Here is a 19,297-nt window from a genome sequence, read left to right on the forward strand (position 1 = left end):
GCAGAGTGGTACCAGTGTTTGTGAGATATCAGTCCAAAATTAGTGCAATTAAGCACATTGCAAACCCCTTGTGCAATTTTAATTAAAGGATAGTGAACTGGGAAGGGGGAGGATAGCCAAGTTCATTCCCATGCAAGTGGCAGGACTCTGAAAATAACTTGTTTTATCACTGGGTATATAGCAGACTTATACAGGCTGACTAGGATTCTTCATTTCATGGCATCATTTTGCATCCAGTCTCTCCAAATGTTTTAAGCTTTGTTAGGATTTAAACAAAATTCCAAGCAAAGGAGTACAAAGATATGATGGGCCAACTGGCTGACTTCAATGCTGCATGATTCGATAAAATTCTGTCAGAGTGACAGAGCACCACAGAGAAATGAGACAGGGGCACAATTCCACATTTTGCTAAGTTATGGGTCACCTCAGGTATTTCCACACAAGAATGGAGGGAAAGTCGATGGACGAGTCTTTACTACACTGCTCCTGTGCATCTCCTAGCAATAGGCTGAAACATCCCATTGACAGAGGTCTGGGAGCAGGGTTGCCCATCTGTTTGCTTGGCAGGGAAGACCCTTCAGGAAGTTTTCAAGACTGAGATCGATAGATTTTTGTTGGGTAAGGGTGGAGCAAAAGCAGGTAAATGAGGCTGAGGTACAGATCAGTAGTGTTTTGATTTAATGGCGGAGCAGAATCAAGGGATTGAATGACCTGCTCCTGTTCCTGCATTCCTATATTCCATGAGAGGAGAAAACGATGGGAAGAAAAGTGAATGCGAACGCACTCACTGTCTATTAAAAGATCTAAATGTTGGCATTTGGTCAGGCGGTCTGGAACATTAGTTCAGTAATGTTAAATCTGTAACCTAGAACTGCAGTAATAGTACACTGTGCATATCTCCGTCCCATGATATTGTATGACAAGTTATGTTACACTGCAAATAACTTTGTATTCAGTTATCCAAAAGCAGCCAACAATAAGTACATTTCTGATTCCTGCGTTGTGAGGGGCTGAAAACATGTTTAGAAGGCATTTTTTTTGGCCCACTATCTATCAACTCAATAGCAGCAACAATTTCTTACAATTGCTTCCGAGATGTTTTATTGCACTGAGATTGTGTTCCCTGTGAGGGTTTCAAGCCCTAAACTGATTTTCAAGCATTTTGTTTTCTAACTTACAACTTTTAGCTTTCAAGAATTGGATGCCCCAAATCATTATGACTTCCCAAACATATTTATATAAAATAGGACTCACTTGTCCTTTGTAATTAATTTTGAGAGCAAATCTAATTTTTTTTTTCTAACAATGTGTTATGGATTGTCTATTCTTTATTTTCCCTGAATTGTAGTACCCATTGAGATGTGGGATTAGAACATTTTCCACTTTGGGTCTGCATCAAGTACTCCTAGATCAGATATCAAGCAGCGCTGTTGCAATGATTTGTCTTAGCCGTAACCTTAACAAAACAGCCCCTGCTGCACTAGCATGATACTGGCTGCAGATTGTCAAAACACACTTCATATTAGACCCTTTGGGGTGGATCGTGACTTTGTGTAATAATGTAGAATGAACAACAGTGTAAAACATCAGCTGTGGCAGGTGCTGTTTTTCAGATGAAACGTTAAACTGAGGCTCCTCTCATGGCACTATATGAAGAAGAGCAGGGAAGTTATTCCTGGTGTTGTGGTCAATAGTTACCTTCAACCAACATCACTAAAAAATAGATTATCTGGTCATGAACACATTACTGTTTGTGGAACCTTACTATGTACAAATTGGCTGCCACATTTCCCACAGTGACTACACTTCAAAAGTTGGCTGTAAAGTACTTTAGGATGACCTGAGGCTGTGACTGGTGCTCTATAAATGGAAATTCCTTCTACTGATAGTGAATTAGCAGCCTATTTTATATCTCGCCTGGTTTTTATTTCCACTGAATCGCACAAAGTCAAGATCTCTCCCTCAGTGGGCAGTGAAGGATTCCAAACCATCAGCCAGGACCGGATTTGGGCTCAGGTCCTAAGTTTAAATGGTCCCATGGTACAAGCACAAAAAATACTGGAAATACCCAACAGATTAGCCAGCATCTGTGGAGCGAACAAACAAGTTAACCTTTCCAATGAAGACCTTTCATCAGTTCTCATCTGAACTTTCTGCAGCCGTTAGCATTTCCACCAATTTTTGTATCTGTTTCAGATTCCCGGCATTTTCAGTATTTTTGCTTTTTGTCTTTTTAACCAGCAGATTCTGTAACACACATTTCAATCTTTTCAGAATTATCTCTCTGCACTTCAAAGCTTTTTGGTACCTTCAGAACACAAGAACAATTTCTTAATAGGACAGGAATATAGCCCCTCAAGCCTGCTCCACCTTTCAATAAGATCATGGCTGATCTTCAATCTTAAATTCACTTTCCCATAAAATGGGGCTTGAAATTCTAACCAACCAAACCAGAAACATTTTGTTTCTTTTTAATTTTTTTGGTGGGGGAGCATTGGGGAATTAATTTTTGTTCGCTTCTGAACAAGATACATCAGTGCTGGGGAATGGAGCATCACTATCTTTGTCAACTAGTGTCGCCAACTTTCCAGGTCAGATAATTGTACACTGTTATGACCAAGGCGGGAGGAGTGCACTGTTCATTCTAGTTCCACTTCTCCACAGGTCACAACATATAGTTAAATTTTCCCATTTAACCAATATGGTGAATCATATACTCTATTTTTGCCAGAATAAAACACACTAACTATTTTTTAATGAACAACAAAATTACCCGTTTATTATGAAACAAGTCTTAACCAGTAATGAAGTAAAGCATAAACACACAGATTGATATTTTAAAGTTCCCTTTTTACCTTTGCCCCTCATAATCACAATCACACTCATACATATATACACCAGTTAACTGGAAAAATAAAAGGGATTTTTGTTCAGAGCTCTGTTACAGACACAAAAACACTTGGGCTGAATACTTGCTCATTCTTGAAGAAAACAGCAGATGAGATATGCTGTGTTTCAAAACTGGCTTATAGTCTAGCCTCCGAGTACACATAGATGGGTCACTGGAATCTTTTAGAACAGTTCTTTTCAGGCGGCATTGGGAATTAATTTAGTAGGCTTTTCTTCAAAGACAGGAGACGAGATGAGTTGACACAGTGGACTTCTCGGGGTCTTCTGAACAGGTGCTAGAAAGCTGAGCTGGGTTGTGGTCTTCTTCCTTGACAACTCTCTTCTTCTTCTGCAGGCTTGACTCTTTAAGCATTCAGCAAAAATCTGGTCTCTTCCTCCATGACACGTCTTCAGCAGGCTTGACTGCCAAGGGGCGTGCGACTGTCACTTCTCTGTATACATCTTCCCCAGTTACTAGGGTTTCTGTTCTATGTTTAACTTGAGTCATGTGACAACCAGTAAACATCGTTGCCAAACTAGTTCTTTCAGTGTCCTCTTGACCCTCTTGAAAAAAAAACTGGTCCAACACTTCTTCAGTTTATGAATTCCTCAAAAAATATTTTTAACAAAAAGCAGAAGCACTTTCATAACAACACTGGTTGTCGAGTTAGGTTTCTTCACTTTGCTCTTGATTGCAGCCTAACAAGAATACCCCCTGCATCAAAGTAACTCTTCCATTTGCAGCATTCTCTACCTTCTCACTTTCCGAGTGAGGGGGTGGCATTATGTCAAGTCACGGCAGTTTTGTGCTGTCAACCTGACCTCATTAGGAACTGCCAAGAACCTGGGATACTGATAGGCAAAAGAGAATTGAGGCTTTATCCCATCAGTCTCAATTGAATTAATCATTTTCCAAAGCTGAAACATAGTTTTCTAAACACCATGGACCCAAATCTCTGTCAGCTACAGTCCTGCAGATTATACTGACATCATGCCCATCAGTGCCCTCCAGTTCTAACCCTACCAGATTTTGCACCTGATTTGCATGGGACTGATAAGTGCCCATACCACTGCAAATACACCCACACCACTACAAATACATTAGTTGTTTGGTAGTATAGAACTTGAGTATTGCTGAAAATAGAGACATATTGTCGAAGCTTTTCGACTTGCACTCATCAGGACAATCCGCAAAAATGCCAATGTAAGGGAAAACAACAACTGAAACTGTATGAGAAGAGAGTGCTGATTGGTTGGCAAGTGAACTCTGATTGGTAGAGGTGTTACCATGGAGAATGCACCAGTTTATGGTGACTGACATTTAACTGCCAAGCTTTGTTTGAAATTTAAACCAGGCAGCTTGACTCTGATTGGTCAAGGTTGTCACTTATTTTGTTTAGCTGAAACATGCACAATGTTTATACATGTTCTTTTCTGTCTGCAAAGAACAGAGCCCTGTGTATTAATATCATATGTTCTTTGGCCTCCTTATCTCGAGAGACAATGGGTAAGCGCCTGGAGGTGGTCAGTGGTGTGTGGAGCAGCGCCTGGAGTGGCTATAAAGGCCAATTCTAGAGTGACAGGCTCTTCCACAGGTGCTGCAGAAAAATTTGTTTGTCGGGGCTGTTACACAGCTGTTATCATTTGTATATGTATATATAATATACATCTCCAATATCTGCTTGCCGAAGGGTTGCCAACTCTAGTTGGACATATTCCTAGTGGTGTCGTCACATGTCTCCAACTGTCCCACCCCCACACTCCTGCCATTGCTGCCCAAAATGTCACTCCTCACAGCGTACCTCTTTCCCACGACCAACTGGTAAATGAATAGGCTCTTCATTACCTGATTGGATGATTCTTGACTATCAGTCAAACAACCTTTCTTCCACATCAACATTTTTATAGCTAATAAATAAAAGCATTCAAAGAGAAATTTAAAAAATAATAATTCTCCTATGATCTTTCTTCTGAGTGTTGCTTGCAGCAGTGTCCTGGACATTAATCTTTAATTCCCAGTACAATCTTGGAGGGTTGGTAAACCTTATTTGCCCCATGCTGCCAACAGGGCATGTGACCATCACAGGGACCCTTTGGAAACCTCAAAGGTTGATTTCCTGACCAGCACCAATCTGATGGGACCCACTCCTCCCTTCTGGAGACCAGCACGTCTCATCCTTCTTGGTGTACTGGGATCCAGACTTATGCCGGCTCCCTTCTGGGCCAAGAAAGATAGAATTCCTGGCGTAGAGAGGCCCTGCCCTCACCTCTACCCCTTGACATCATCAACCTTCTAGTTGGAGGTTCTGCCCCTTACAAGACCAACAGTGAACTCCCATAGTTGGCAGTGTCCCAGCAAATCAGGGTCACAGTCTGTTTCCAGAGTTATAGATAGATAGATAGAGAGATACAGCAGTGAAACAGGCCCTTTGGCCCACCGAGTCTGTGCCGACCATCAACCACCCATTTATACTAATCCTACATTAATCCCATATCCCCTACCACATCCCCACCTTCCCTCAATTCTCCTACCACCTACCTACACTAGGGGCAATTTACAATGGCCAATTTACCTATCAACCTGCAAGTCTTTGGCTGTGGGAGGAAACCGGAGCACCTGGCGGAAACCCACGCGGTCACAGGGAGAACTTGCAAACTCCGCACAGGCAGTACCCAGAACTGAACCCGGGTCAGATTCCTGTGGATCTCAGGAGGGCCAATCTTTCGACCTCGCCACCCTGGCAACTTCAAATAATTTGAAGATCTCAAGATAAGGGGACTAACAAATCAGCTGAAGGTTAAATGATGTTAAGGGATAACATAAAACTTTGAAGACCTGTAATGGAATAACAGATTGCCAAAATTGTACTTTTAGTCAGCTTGACAGCACTGGATGAATAAGAAAGTTGGTATTGTACTAGGTGATTTATTTATTCTTTCTTGGGATGTTAGCATCGCTGGCATGGCCAAAATTTATTGCCCCATCCCGAATTGTCCTTGAGAAGGGCACTGAGCTGCCTTCTTGAACTGCTGCCGTCTATGTGGTGAAGGTACACCCACAGTGTTGTTAGAAAGGGAGTTCCAGGATTTTGACACAGTGGTGATATAGATCCAAGTCAGGATAGTGAGAGACTTGGAGAGAAACTTGCAGGTGGTGGTGTTCCCATGCTTCTGCTGCCGTTGTTCTTCTAGGCAGTCAAGAATTGAATTACTGAATTCCCTCCCTAACCTCTCCCCCTCTCCACCTATCTGTCTTCCTTTAAGACGCTCCTTAAAACCTATCTTTTTGACCAAGCATTTGATCATCTGCCAGAATATAGCTTGATGTCAAATTTTGCTTGAGAATCACTCCTGTGAAGCACTTTGGGATATTTTACTATGATAAAGGCGCTATATAACTATAAGTTGTTGTTGATGATTAGCAACACAGTAGATGGGAGCACAAATCCCACCAATAAATTTGATAATTTGTACATTGGACACAGAATAAATATGACCATGCAAGCTTTCGGATTTAAAAACCCAAATAGTTCAGTAATATCCTTCAGGGAAGGGAAATTTGCCACCCCTCCCTGGTCCACACTCTATGGTTAAATCTTAATGCCCTTTGGGCAATTAGAAATGGGCGATAAATGCTTGGGGAGTTGGGGGGATAGTGCAAGGATTTGTAAATCTGGCCCATGAAAAGATAATTGGATGGGACAATTGGGCAGTTCTAACATCCCCCACCCACTCCTCCACCCCTGTCTCTACTTGCAATCAAGATGGTGTTCAATTGATTAGTTTACAGCAGGCTTGCATTAACTGGAGACTTTTACTGAACAATCGATAATCATATCCAGTTTTTTTCACATTTGTCAATGAACATTCTCATCAACTCCTTATTCAGCAGTGAAGGGCGGACTGCTCTTATCCATTTTGGCTTAATGAAACTTTGAGCCGTGTACCAAGTAGGCCGGTTTCATATTTTTCCACTTTTCTACAAGTAGGTGCCTCCACCTCAGCGTCTCATTGTGATGGGACAGGAATTGTGATTGGAGATCTTCAGGCATGTGTGCACATCCTACCATTCCAGTTCCTTAAACACTGGAGCTCCAACTCACACTATCCTACACTGAGTCCAAATATCTTCTCCTGCCTACGAGGGACAGGAGTTAAGCATCCATAGGCCAAAGGCAACTTGGCCTGTCTGCTCTAAATATGGATGACAACAGTTGAATAACTGACCCCAAATTGAATGGAAATAAAAAAATTCAGCTTCCAGGAACACCTGAATTCAGCCCATTTAAATGCGGATGTCTGTTAAAAACAAAACCCGATACACCCGTGCAAATAAAATCTCTCTTTGTCTGTGTGTCACACTATTTCTTTCAAAATCCTAAAGTCTTTTACACCTGTAATAACTCCAGGTGCTTAGAGGAAGTAGCTGCTTAACAAAGGTTTCTTTAATCTATTAATATTTTGGATTTGTTTCTTTCAAAATCCTAAAGTCTTTTACACCTGTAATAACTCCAGGTGCTTAGAGGAAGTAGCTGCTTAACAAAAGTTTCTTTAATCTGTTAATATTTTGGATTTGTTTGCAAAAAGAAATGGCCTGCCTCATCAGGATTTTTTTTAAAATGACATGATGTTTGTACCAGTGCCAATTTAATCACTATTCAGTGATTCAACTGAAATAAGAATGAATAAAACGCAAAATCCAGAACTTAACAAAAGATGATTCAACATCGATTGCATCTTTCTTATAGAACAAAGAAAGAAAGAGCTGCATTTATATAAAATTCTTCGTGACAACAGGACGTCTCAAAGCAATTTAAAGGCAATGAAGCACAGTACCTTTGAAGTGTAGTCTCAAAGCTTTAGGTAGCTCTAGAGTAGAAGATAGTGGGTGCAAGTCCCACTCCAGAGACTTGAACATTTTAGTGCAGTATTGAGGGAGTGCTGCATTGTCAGAGGTGGTGTCTTTCAGATGAGACTTTAAACCGAGGCCCCATCTGCCCTCTTAGTTGGATGTAAAGGATCTGACAGCACTATTTGAAGAAAAGCTGGGGAGTTCTCCTGGTGTCCTGGCCAACATTTATTCCTTAACTAGCACCTAAAAATGGGCAATCTGGTCATTTCATAGAATCAACGAATGATTACAGCACAGGAGGAGGATATTTGGTCCATCATGTTCTTGTCAGCTCTCTGCAACAGTAAATCAGCTAGTTCCACACCCCCCAGTCCCTTCTCTGTAGGCCCGAAAATGTTCTATCTTCAGGTGTTTTTCCAATTCCCTTTTGAAATCCATGATTGAATCTGCCTCATTTAGCTCAGTGCTGTTTGTGGGATCTTGCTGTATGCAAATTGGCTGCCACGTTTCCTACATTATAACAGTGACTATACTTCATAAAGTACTCAATTGTCTGGAAAATGCTTTGGGATGCCCTGAGGTCATGAAAGGTGTTATATAAAAACAAGTATTTCTTTATATACATTGGGAGTGAAAGGGTCGGGGTTCAGTCCTTGGAAATTCTACCAAAGAGAGTGATTGGGAATTAGTTAAGGAGGAATTCTACAGATTATATGGAAAGAGAAGCAGAGTTAACGTTTCGGGTCACTGACCCGAAACGTTAACTCTGCTTCTCTTTCCACAGATGCTGCCAGACCTGCTGAGTGATTCCAGCATTTCTTGTTTTTGTTTCAGATTTCCAGCATCCACAGTATTTTGCTTTTATTCTACAGATTATGTTTATCTGGAATGAGGTCAGGTGCTTTATGTAACAAAATGAAATAAAAATCCTGGAAGTTCATGGCAAATTGATCAGCAATTGAAAGGGAAGTGATGGTTAATGTTCCAGGTGTAAGACTGCACTTGAACCCAGTTACCCCCTGTACTGATGGACCTGCTGTGTAGTTCAAGCATTTCCAGTTAGTATTTCAGATCTCTTCTATCAGTTTTATTTTGACAGACTTGGTAAACTGGATGTTGGAATTCTCATCATTACCAAACATTCTGGGATTGTAAAGTCTTCTCTACTGCTCAAAAAAAACTTTGCAGTGAAAAATTTTATAATCTTGTACTATTGACAGTATTTATTCATCTTGCACTGCAGCGTCTGTTTAGAATTACAGTGAGGAGAGGGGAGGCATCAGCAGCTTTCCAATAATAGTCAAAGTGCCCCATGCTATATATGGGGGTAACACTGCCTCCTCTCCCATGGACACAGCACTCTGAAACATCAGCTACCTCTGTCTTCCCAGGTGATACAGCTTTTCAATACCAAATGTATCACAGCCATTTGAGTTTTTCCTAAAACTAAATTGAATTTACAGCACAGAAATTTGGCTAACTAGTCGACCTGGTGTTTATGCTCCACACAAGCAACCTCCTACCCTGCTTCATCTAACCTTATCAGTGCATCCTTCTATTCCTTTCTCTCTCATGTGTTTATCTAGCTTCTCCTTAAATGCATCTACGCTATTTTCCACAATTATGCCTTTTCTTTTATTCATTTATAGAGTCGTTTACAACATAGAAGGAGGCTATTCAGCCCATCAAGCCCACGTTGGCTCTTCATGGAGCAATCCAGTCAGTCCCACTTCCCTGCTCAATCCTTGTAGCTCTGCAAATTTAGTTCCTTCAAGTGCCCATCCAATTTCCTTTTGAAGTCATTAATTGTCTCTGCTTCCACCACCCGTGTGCGCAGTGAGTTCCTGGTCATTACCATTTGCTGCAAAAAAAAGTTCTTCCTCAAATTCCCCCTGCACCTCTTGTCCAAAACCTTCAACCTGTGTCTGTCTCTGCTTCCAATTCATGGGTTCATGGGATGGGAACATTGGTAGCAAGACCAGCATTTATAGCCCATCCCCAATTGCCCTTGAGAAGGAGGTGGTGAACCACCTCCTTAAACCCCTGCAGTCCATGTGGTGAAGGTACTCCCACAGTGCACAGGTTATGCCCCCTTGTTCTAGACTCTCCCACCAGTGAAAAAAAATCTCTCTATTCAGTTGTTAATTTTGAATACGAGATTGATAGATTTCTCTTAACCAAAGGTATTAAGGACTATGGAACAAAGGAGTTAGGTCACATATCAGCCATGACCTCATTGAATGATAAAACAGGCTTGAGGGGCTAAATGGCCAACTCCTGTTCCTATGTTCTTATCTACAAGTCCAAGTTATATAATGTCTTCTCATAATCTAATCCTTGCAGCCTGATAACATTCTGGTGAATCTGTACTACACTCATTCCGAGAACAATATATCCATTCTAAGCTGCCCAGAACTGCAAACAGTACTATAGATGTGGTTTAACCAGAGCTTTGTATAGCTGTAGTATAACATCCTCCCGTTATATTCTAGCTCTCTAGTTATATAGGTTTACATTCCATTAGTCATTTTGGTTATTTTTTTATCGCAGACTACTTAATTTTATTGATCCGTGTACATGGACCCCTAAATCTCTTTGCACCTCCTGTTCCTAGCCTTTCACCATTTAAATAATACTTGGATCCACCCTTTTTGATCCAAAATTGATGACCTCACACTTACCTGTGTTGAAATCTATCTGCTACAGTTTTGCCCAGTCCCTTAATCTATCAATATCTCTTTGTAATTTTATGCTCCAGACTATACTACTTACTATACCACTGATCTTTGTGTTATCGGCAAATTTAGATATACAGCTCTGTATTGTGTTATCTAAATCATTAATAAATATTGTGAATAGTTAAGGCCCCAGCACAGATCTTTGTGGGACACCAGTAGTTACTTTCTTTCATTTGGAGTACATATTCATTATGCCTACACTGCAGTCTTTTACTGCCTCACCAATCTTCTAACCAGGTTATTAATTTGCCTTCAAATATTGAATGCCTTCTGGAAGTCCATTAAAATTTGTAAGGGTGCCTCATTCCCACTCCAGTCGGTCTCCTTTCAGTCTCTACTCTTTGTCAGTCAGTCCCCTTTCTTTAATCAATGAGCCCTTACTCTCTTCGGGTTTTTTCTCCATCATTTCTTCCTGCTGTCTTTTGCTTTGACATTAGGGTCTTTAGACAGAAGTGTAAGTTGGAGTGCTAGCCTTCTTATTTTAAATGCATCAATAGTTATGTTAAAATAGCGGATGAAGTATTTGTGTAAATTTAGTGCTATCACACTCAGAGTGTGAGGCCACACACAATGGGAGCGCGGGCCAGAGGATCAGGACCACATCTCCTATCTCTGACCCACATTCCTTTCATATGCAGTTGTCTACCTGGAGGGTTTTTAATTTAACCTTCTTACGAATGTGTTAAAGAGCCTAACTGATATTGATTCAAATCTGCCTTTCTTTGCTCTCTCTGATTCCTTCTCTTTTCTTGTTCCCTTCCGGTTTCTTCTTTGCTCTGTCCGTCATTTTGTCCCCCACATCTTTTCTCTTGATCAGTCCCTCTCCTCTTTCATTGATCCTGACTGTGAAGGAGCAAGAAAATAGATGCTGAATGTATATTCCTTCTGCTCGCCATTGTCAGGGGCGGCAGTGGAAAGTGGACCTGTGCAAAATCGCGCAATGCTGCTCCTGTGCATGCCGACAGAACCTAATCCATCTTCACTGTGATTAGCTTGCAATATCATATAAAACTTTCTCTTCCTCCGTGCCAAGTGTCAATACTCAACTGCAACCAGACAAGCTGCCAGAATCCAAACGATGACTAAACAGTTCATTCATTTCTGTAATTACTTGCTCAGATTGAGGGGAAGTCCATCAGCATTGATGTTCTCCCCCGGGGCCCTGTTTATTTAAAACGTGAAACAAATATTACTGAGGTAATAAGAAACATTGAAAAAAATTGACTGATTGACTAAACAGCTACCAGTCAGTCAGAGCTGGGTGTTAAGGAAAGGATGTTGTTTTAATTTGTCTTTCATTCGCTATCAGAGTTGACGTTTTTATGGACACTGGCAGAGGAATGTTCCAGGCACTTACAGCTTTGAGGGGCACAGCATGTTGTTAATGGTTGCGATGAGCTGTGTGGCTCCTTCCTGGCCCATATCAATCTTCCAAATAATCGGATTATAGTCCTGCCTTGGATAGGCATGAAACAAAACATTGTCTACACAGCACCGGAGAAAGCAAAGCCTTCTCTGTAATGGGAGAGTTTTTAGACTAGCTGACTCCTGGCAAACCACTGCACCAAAAGTTGCTGTCAACAGTCACATGTTAGCCAGAAGAGAGGAGCACCTTGCTGTGGAGGCTTGCATACCCATTAATGTGCCTTCCTTTACAGATTGGGTTTTGCTTTAACATTCTTTAATACAGATTTTTTTCTTTCTTGAAGGGGCTGAATTTTTCCAGGGTACTATTCCACAGCTGCGCAGTCCTATCCTAATACTTCATCCAGGTGGCAATCAGTCACCAATGTGCCAAAACAATGAGGGTAATTTTCACCTTCACCATCTGGGTGGTAATCTGGTGGAGTGGATTGTCCATCCATTATGGAACCTGCCCAATTTTCATCCCATTAAAATTAGGCTGGTTATCTGAACCATATCACAACTGGGCCCAATCCTAATGCAGTCAGAAACAGTACTTGTCAATATTTTATCTTCTCTGAAGCCTCAAGACACTGAGATTAGAAAACTCAGTCTATACCAGGATTCAACCGGGGCCTTCTCAGGTCTCACCAGAACAAATGGCAGTTCCTTTATCCACTCATCTGTCACAAATGTTCACAAATTAATTTTTTTGGGCATCGTATGTGATCAGTTAATGCAGTGACATATTGTGTCAGAGGTGACATCACTGTTTTCTGTGGTAAATTGCCTTGCTAAAATAAATATATTCATTAAGTATCTGTACCTATTGATAATAAATTATGGTTGGGAGCTTGTTTTACAATTATTTTTCTTAGTACTGCAATGCTCGCTCTCAGTTTATGTTGCCTTTATAAGATAATTTATATCTCTGTAGAAGCATTGATTTTAAATAGAGGGCTTGACTGTATCTTGGGTCTGCCAGTACATTGGATTATGAGGTATACAATCTTCGTACTTCCAGCAGGGGTCAGTGGGGACTCCGCCAGTTCAGCAATCCTGGGATGGCCTGAGGATGTGGAGGTCACCTATAGCACCCGGTACACTGCCCCATCTGAGATCAGTTCTTTCAGAGCACAAACCTTCCTGGGCTGCACATGTCAGGACTATGCACAAAACTATAAAGAATTTACAGCACTGAAACAGCTCCATACAAGCCTCCTCCCACCTTACTTCATCTCACCTTAATAATACATCTTCTATTCCTTTCTTCCTTATGTACTTATCTAGATTCCCCTTAAATGCATCTATGCTATTCACCTCAACTACTCTATGTGGTAGCAAGTTCCATATTCTAACCACGCTCTGAGTATAGAGGTTTCTCCCAATTTCCTTATTAGATTTATTGCTGACTATCTTATATTTATGGCCACTAGTTTTGGACGCCCCAACTAGCAGAAACATCTTCTCTACGTCCACTAAATGCATTGTGCAGCTATCTATTAAACCCTTAGGGAACCCTTTTTGATTACATTTATATTGTTCCTAAATTTTAGTTTTTTCATCCTGTTCAATAATTCTATTGTGCTAATGGCCTGTTTTGTGCCATAAATGTTGTGTAAACCTTAATTGCTCATAAATGGGCCCCTCTGCTTCCAGTATTGTCCCTCCATTGATTCCAATAAATGCTCACCTGCACTCAAAAGTACTTCATTGACTGTAGAGCATTTTGGATACATCCTGAGGTTATGGAAGGCACTATAGAAATGCAATTTCTTTCTTGACTTTGCTCCCACTTTTTTTTTTAACCTTAGTAATGCATGTGGCATCACTTCAGGCGAAGCAGAGAACTGCAGCCAAAAAAATCAAACACACAAATAAAAAAAAATGATAGAAATGCAGTTGATTGATCAACAACTGAAAGTGGAAGATGATAAATATTTTACATGAAATCCTCCATCAGAATAAGTATTGTTAGATAACCAAAAACAAGGAGAGTCAAGGGTTCAAATTTAGAGGCAGCTAATGGATGTAATAAAAATGCTGTAAAAGTATAAGTGCACTATTTGCACTCAGGTTCTATTGCAGTTCCTTTATTGTCCTGCAGTGTCACTGCTGAGCATACAATAATCGGTAACAAAGCCAATCTTTGAAGGAAAAAGAATCGATATGGACCACTCATCAAATGATTAACTGTAATAGTTAGCTGGATCTATGTAAAATTATCATAATCTTTAAAAACTTTATAGTTGTTGACAAATACTAATGGCCCATGGTAAATACAGGTGATAAAACTCCCACTATCCAGCAGTCTGAACCCAGTAAGCCAATTAGTTTAAGGGTTTAATATGTTCAGTACCTCAATGATATCTTTTCTTGATAGATTCTAGCTGCCCCTGAGCCCCTCGCATCCTCACTGTGCTGAAATCGAGATCCACAGTGCTGTCTCCTCTCTAATCTGTTCTTTCCCAGGACATCAAAATCATTAAACCTCCTCGCCTCTCTCGGTCTTTCTTGTAAAATCTATGGGTTTTTGATGTGCTTGATTGGCAGCATGAATCCACTTCTTCACTCTACCGGCCATGGCTCAGTCATGGCATTCTTGCCTGTGAATCAGGTAGGTTGCGGGTTCAAGAACTTGTGCACAAAATCTGGGCTGACATATCATCCAGTGCCGTACTGAGGGACAGCTGCATAGGTGGAGATGCTGTCTTTCAGATGAGATGTTAAACTGAGGCCCTGTCTGCCCTCTCAGGTGGATTTAAAAGATTCCATGGCACTTTTTCGAAGAAAGGTTGGGGTGTCCTTGCCAATATTTAGACCTCAATCAACTTCACAAAAAAAATTATCTGGCAATTATTAAATCACAGTTTGTGGAACCTTGCTGTGCAAATTGGCTGTTGCTTTTCCTACATTACCAGCAGTGACAACACTTCAAAAGTACTTCATTGACTGTAGAGCATTTTGGATACATCCTGAGGTTATGGAAGGCACTATAGAAATGCAATTTCTTTCTTGACTTTGCCCCCACTCTTTTTAACCTTAGAATGTCGTGCTTTCTGGACCATGTGCTTCTACACACAGGTACATTTCATTGGGAAGTTTTACTGCATTCACACAGTTCTGTTTGTGTGTTTGCGTTTCGATTGTTTGACGAATGCCTCTGCAGACAGCAGCATTTTACAACTGAATCAGATTGTGCAGAGCTGTGAGCTAGAAAAATAAGCTGTACTGTACCAGGGGACTGAGCCAATTTAATGGACTTAACCTGGGTTCTCGTCTTTCAGGTTGACCTGTTTGTCCTCTATTATCTGGTGTAGCACAGTGCCCATCCATTATTACTTAAATATAACACTGACAGAAACATGAAATATTCCAGCATAACATTGTGCTGAACTGTAAATCTCTTTATTAAATCTTCAGACTTTTAAGTTCCTTGCTCTGTTGCCCATTACTTCCATTAGCTAATACTTCCCTCATACCTCAGCATTATTCATTTAATTCCATTAGGCAAACACAAACAATGCTAAAAATGAAAGTGCCAGTCAATGGGCCTGGGTCACGCCTGGCAGTTGTTGCTTTCATGTCTTCATAATCTTCCCTTGGAGAGTGGTGTGAAGTAGTGAAAGGATTCTCAGGATGATTAACAGTCTGACAGGCTGCAATGTGAATGCTTCTTCCATGACCATAAACATTCAGCCACTAGGGTGACTAATCCAATATGGGAGAGTGGACTTCCACAACCCCTACGGCAAGATGGCGGGGTGGGAGGGGGTGGTGGGGAAACCCATAACCATATCGGGTAAGAGTATCCCACTGGATAGCCAACCCAAAATTCAGAACTTCCGATCTATACTCGCTGGGACTATCTGGTGCAGGGCATGAGGGAATGTTTACATTGAATCAAAGGCTTACTCCATGCATAGCGGTGACACACTGTCCTTTCACCTCTGGGACCTTGGCTTCAATTCTGTCCAGACAGAAGGCAGTGTAAGTCTCCCCTTTCTGACAGCTTTAAGGGAACCTCACTGAATTGAACTCAGACCTGTCTCAATCCAGTTCCTTTTGGGCACAAGTTCATAATACAAATAGTTTGGCACTCGGTTATTCACTCATAGAATGGTGAGTGTAAAAATTGGAAGTAGGGTTTTCTTTTTTTGGTGCTTAATGTTGAGGCACAATAGGAAAGAAAGAAAGACTTAGGGAGGTGGTCCTGTAGGAGTGATGCCACTGGACTAGTAATCCAGAGACCAGTTTAATGCTCTGGGGGCACTGGTTTGAATCCCACCTTGGCAGATGGTGAAATTTGAATTTGATTAATAAATCTGGAATTAAAAGCTAGGTGACCATGAAACCATTGTTGTAAAAACCCATCTGGTTCACTAATGTCCTTTAGGGAAGGAAATCTGCTGTCCTTACCTGATCTGGCCTACATGCAACTCCAGACCCACAGTAATGTGGTTGACTCTTAAAATGCCCTCTGAAATGGCTGAGCAAGCCACTCAGTTCAAGGGCAATTAGAGATGGGTAATAAATGCTGGTCTAGCCAGCGACGCCCACATCTGACAAAAAATAATTTTTTAAAACTTGCATTTATATAGCAATTTTCAATACTTCAGGACTTTACAGCCAATTAAGTACTTTCCTTCAAGTATAGTCACTGTTGTAACATAGGAAATGCAGCAATTTGCATACAGCCATGTGATAATAACCAGTTCAGCTTTTTTTTAGTGATACTGTTTGAGCGATAAATATTGCCCAGGACACCAGGGAGAACTCCTCCACTCTTTAAAATAGTGCTGTGGGATCTTTCACCTGAGAGGGGAGACAGGGCCTCAGTTTAATGCCTTATTCGAAAGATGGCACCTCCGACAGTGCAGCACTCCCTCAGTACTGCACCAGAGTGTCAGCTTAGATTTTGTGCTCAAGTCTCTTGGAGTGGGACTTGAACCCACAACCTTCCAACTCAGAGACAAAAAAGAGGGAACTTTGTATCTTGCTCATGTGTAAATGGCACCTATGGCACTTGATGCTGTCAATAGGTAAACAATGTGGGAAAAATTCTTCATTCTCCTGTCCCACCATCTTTCACCTTGATAAACACATATGCCTGTCTTGTCTCCCTGCTCCATGGGTTCCCATTATACAAGGAACACAGTTTGTTATAAAATGTCTTCTGGAGCACTGCCTTTAAAGTCAAATTTATTTTCAGATGCTTCAGGCATGATAAACAAGCAGTTTTTGCACCTCTTGTTGCATTTGGTAAAAATTACATGGCCTGAACTTCGTGGTTCTGACCTAGGTATTCCCGGGTCACACAACTTCAGTCTCAAATTTAAAGCTGAAAACATGGACTAGGCATTCCTCATTTTGGCCATGGGAATTGACCATGGTAAGCCAGGTAAAATAAACAGGAGTGACTGATAGAGTTGGTAGGTTCCTGGTTCAGTGCCGCTCCCCTAGGACCCCTAGTAAATATACAAACACCTTATGGGGCCTATTTACTGGAGGTAACTTTTGGAGTGCATGTAATTTCCCAAAATGTACAGCCAGTGTGCAAATCTTCTTGCTGCCTGTATGTATGAGGAAGATTGCTCCCACTACGCTGACTGGTTTTGTTGTTGTTCCAAGTAGCTCATTTATTTTTCCTTTAGCCATTAGACTTCCACAGAATTCCTGTCATACACTGTGACATTGATCCCTGTGCAGAGAGTTCCCTATGTGATATCAGTAACTAATGCATGAAAACACTTATGACATTCCTCTGCTATTTTAACTAAAGTAATAACCTGCTTAAAATAAGGTTAGTGCTTTCTTTAAAGTTCCTGATATCTGGCAGTAATAAAGCCACTTCAAAGTCATCCTATTACCATTTTACTAACCAGAACCTACTGAAATAAGCACTTGAAATACAATTTTATTTACAATTAAAAAAAACTTAAACACTTGAATTTTGTTCAACCTGTTACTTTTTACCCCTCCTTGTTCTCCCTTATTAATCTCCCCGCATCTCCCCAATGTCCTGGCCAATATTTATCCTGCACATATTTCCAACATTACAACAGTGATTACACTTCTGAAAGTACTTAATTTGCTGTACAACACTTTTGGACTCCTGAGGTTGTGACAGGCACTGCACAGAGGGGAAATGAGGAGAAATGTCTTCAGAAAGAGTGTCGTTAATATCCGGAACGCACTACTTGAAAGGTTGGTGGATTCATAGGAACTCTTGAGAAGCAACTGGACAAGTGCCTTCTGTGGATCAATTTGCAGGGTTATGGGGGAAAAGCTGGGTTGAATAGCTCTTTCAAAGAGCCGGGACGAGCATGACAGGCCAAATGGCCTCCTCTGTGCTGTAAGATTTTATGATTCTATAAATGCAAGTCCTTTTTCTCTTTCTTGCATACAGACATATAGAAAATGTGTAAAAATGCAGCAAGACTTGGACAATATCCAGGCTTAGGCTGATAAGTGGCAAGTAACATTCGCGCCACACAAGTGCCAGGCAATGACCATCTCCAACAAGAGAGAATCTAACCTTCTCCCCTTGACATTCAATGGCATTACCATCGCTGAATCCCCCACTATCAACATCCTAGGGGCTACCATTGACCAGAAACTAAACTGGAGTAGCCATATAAATACCGTGGCGACAAGAGCAGGTCAGAGGCTAGGAATCCTGAGGCAAGTAACTCACCTCCTGACTCCCCAAAGCCTGTCCAACATCTACAAGGCACAAGTCAGGAGTGTGATGGAATACTCTCCACTTGCCTGGATGGGTGTAGCTCCAACAACACTCAAGAAGCTCGACACCATCCAGGACAAAGCAGCCTGCTTGATTGGCACCCCATCTACAAACATTCACTCCCTCCACCACTAACGCACAGTGTCAGCAGTGTGTACCATCTACAAGATGCACTGCAGCAACGCACCAAGGCTCCTTCGATAGCACCTTCCAAACCCGCGACCTCTACCAACTAGAAGGACAAGGGCAGCAAATGCATGGGAACACCACCACCTGCAAGTTCCCCTTCAAGTCACACACCATCCTGACTTGGAACTATATCGCCGTTCCTTCACTGTCGCTGGGTCAAAATCTGGAACTCCCTTCCTAACAGCACTCTGGGTGTACCTACCCCACATGGACTGCAGCGATTCAAGAAGGCAGCTCACCACCACCTTCTCAAGGGCAATTAGGGATGGGCAATAAATGCTGGCCTGGCCAGTGATGCCCACATCCCATGAATGAATAAAAAAAAACAGAAAAAGACCAAGTGGTCCATTCAGACAATGATACAGCCCATGTACATTATCAAATTAGGCCCCAGTCAGACAATCTATCGTTAGGGTTAAGCTTAATCCACAGAGTGTTTTTATGCATCAACAATGAAAGGGAATCTGCCAATAAGTAAAA

Source organism: Heterodontus francisci, chromosome 24 (assembly GCF_036365525.1).
Source record: "Heterodontus francisci isolate sHetFra1 chromosome 24, sHetFra1.hap1, whole genome shotgun sequence".
NCBI lineage: Eukaryota > Metazoa > Chordata > Chondrichthyes > Heterodontiformes > Heterodontidae > Heterodontus > Heterodontus francisci.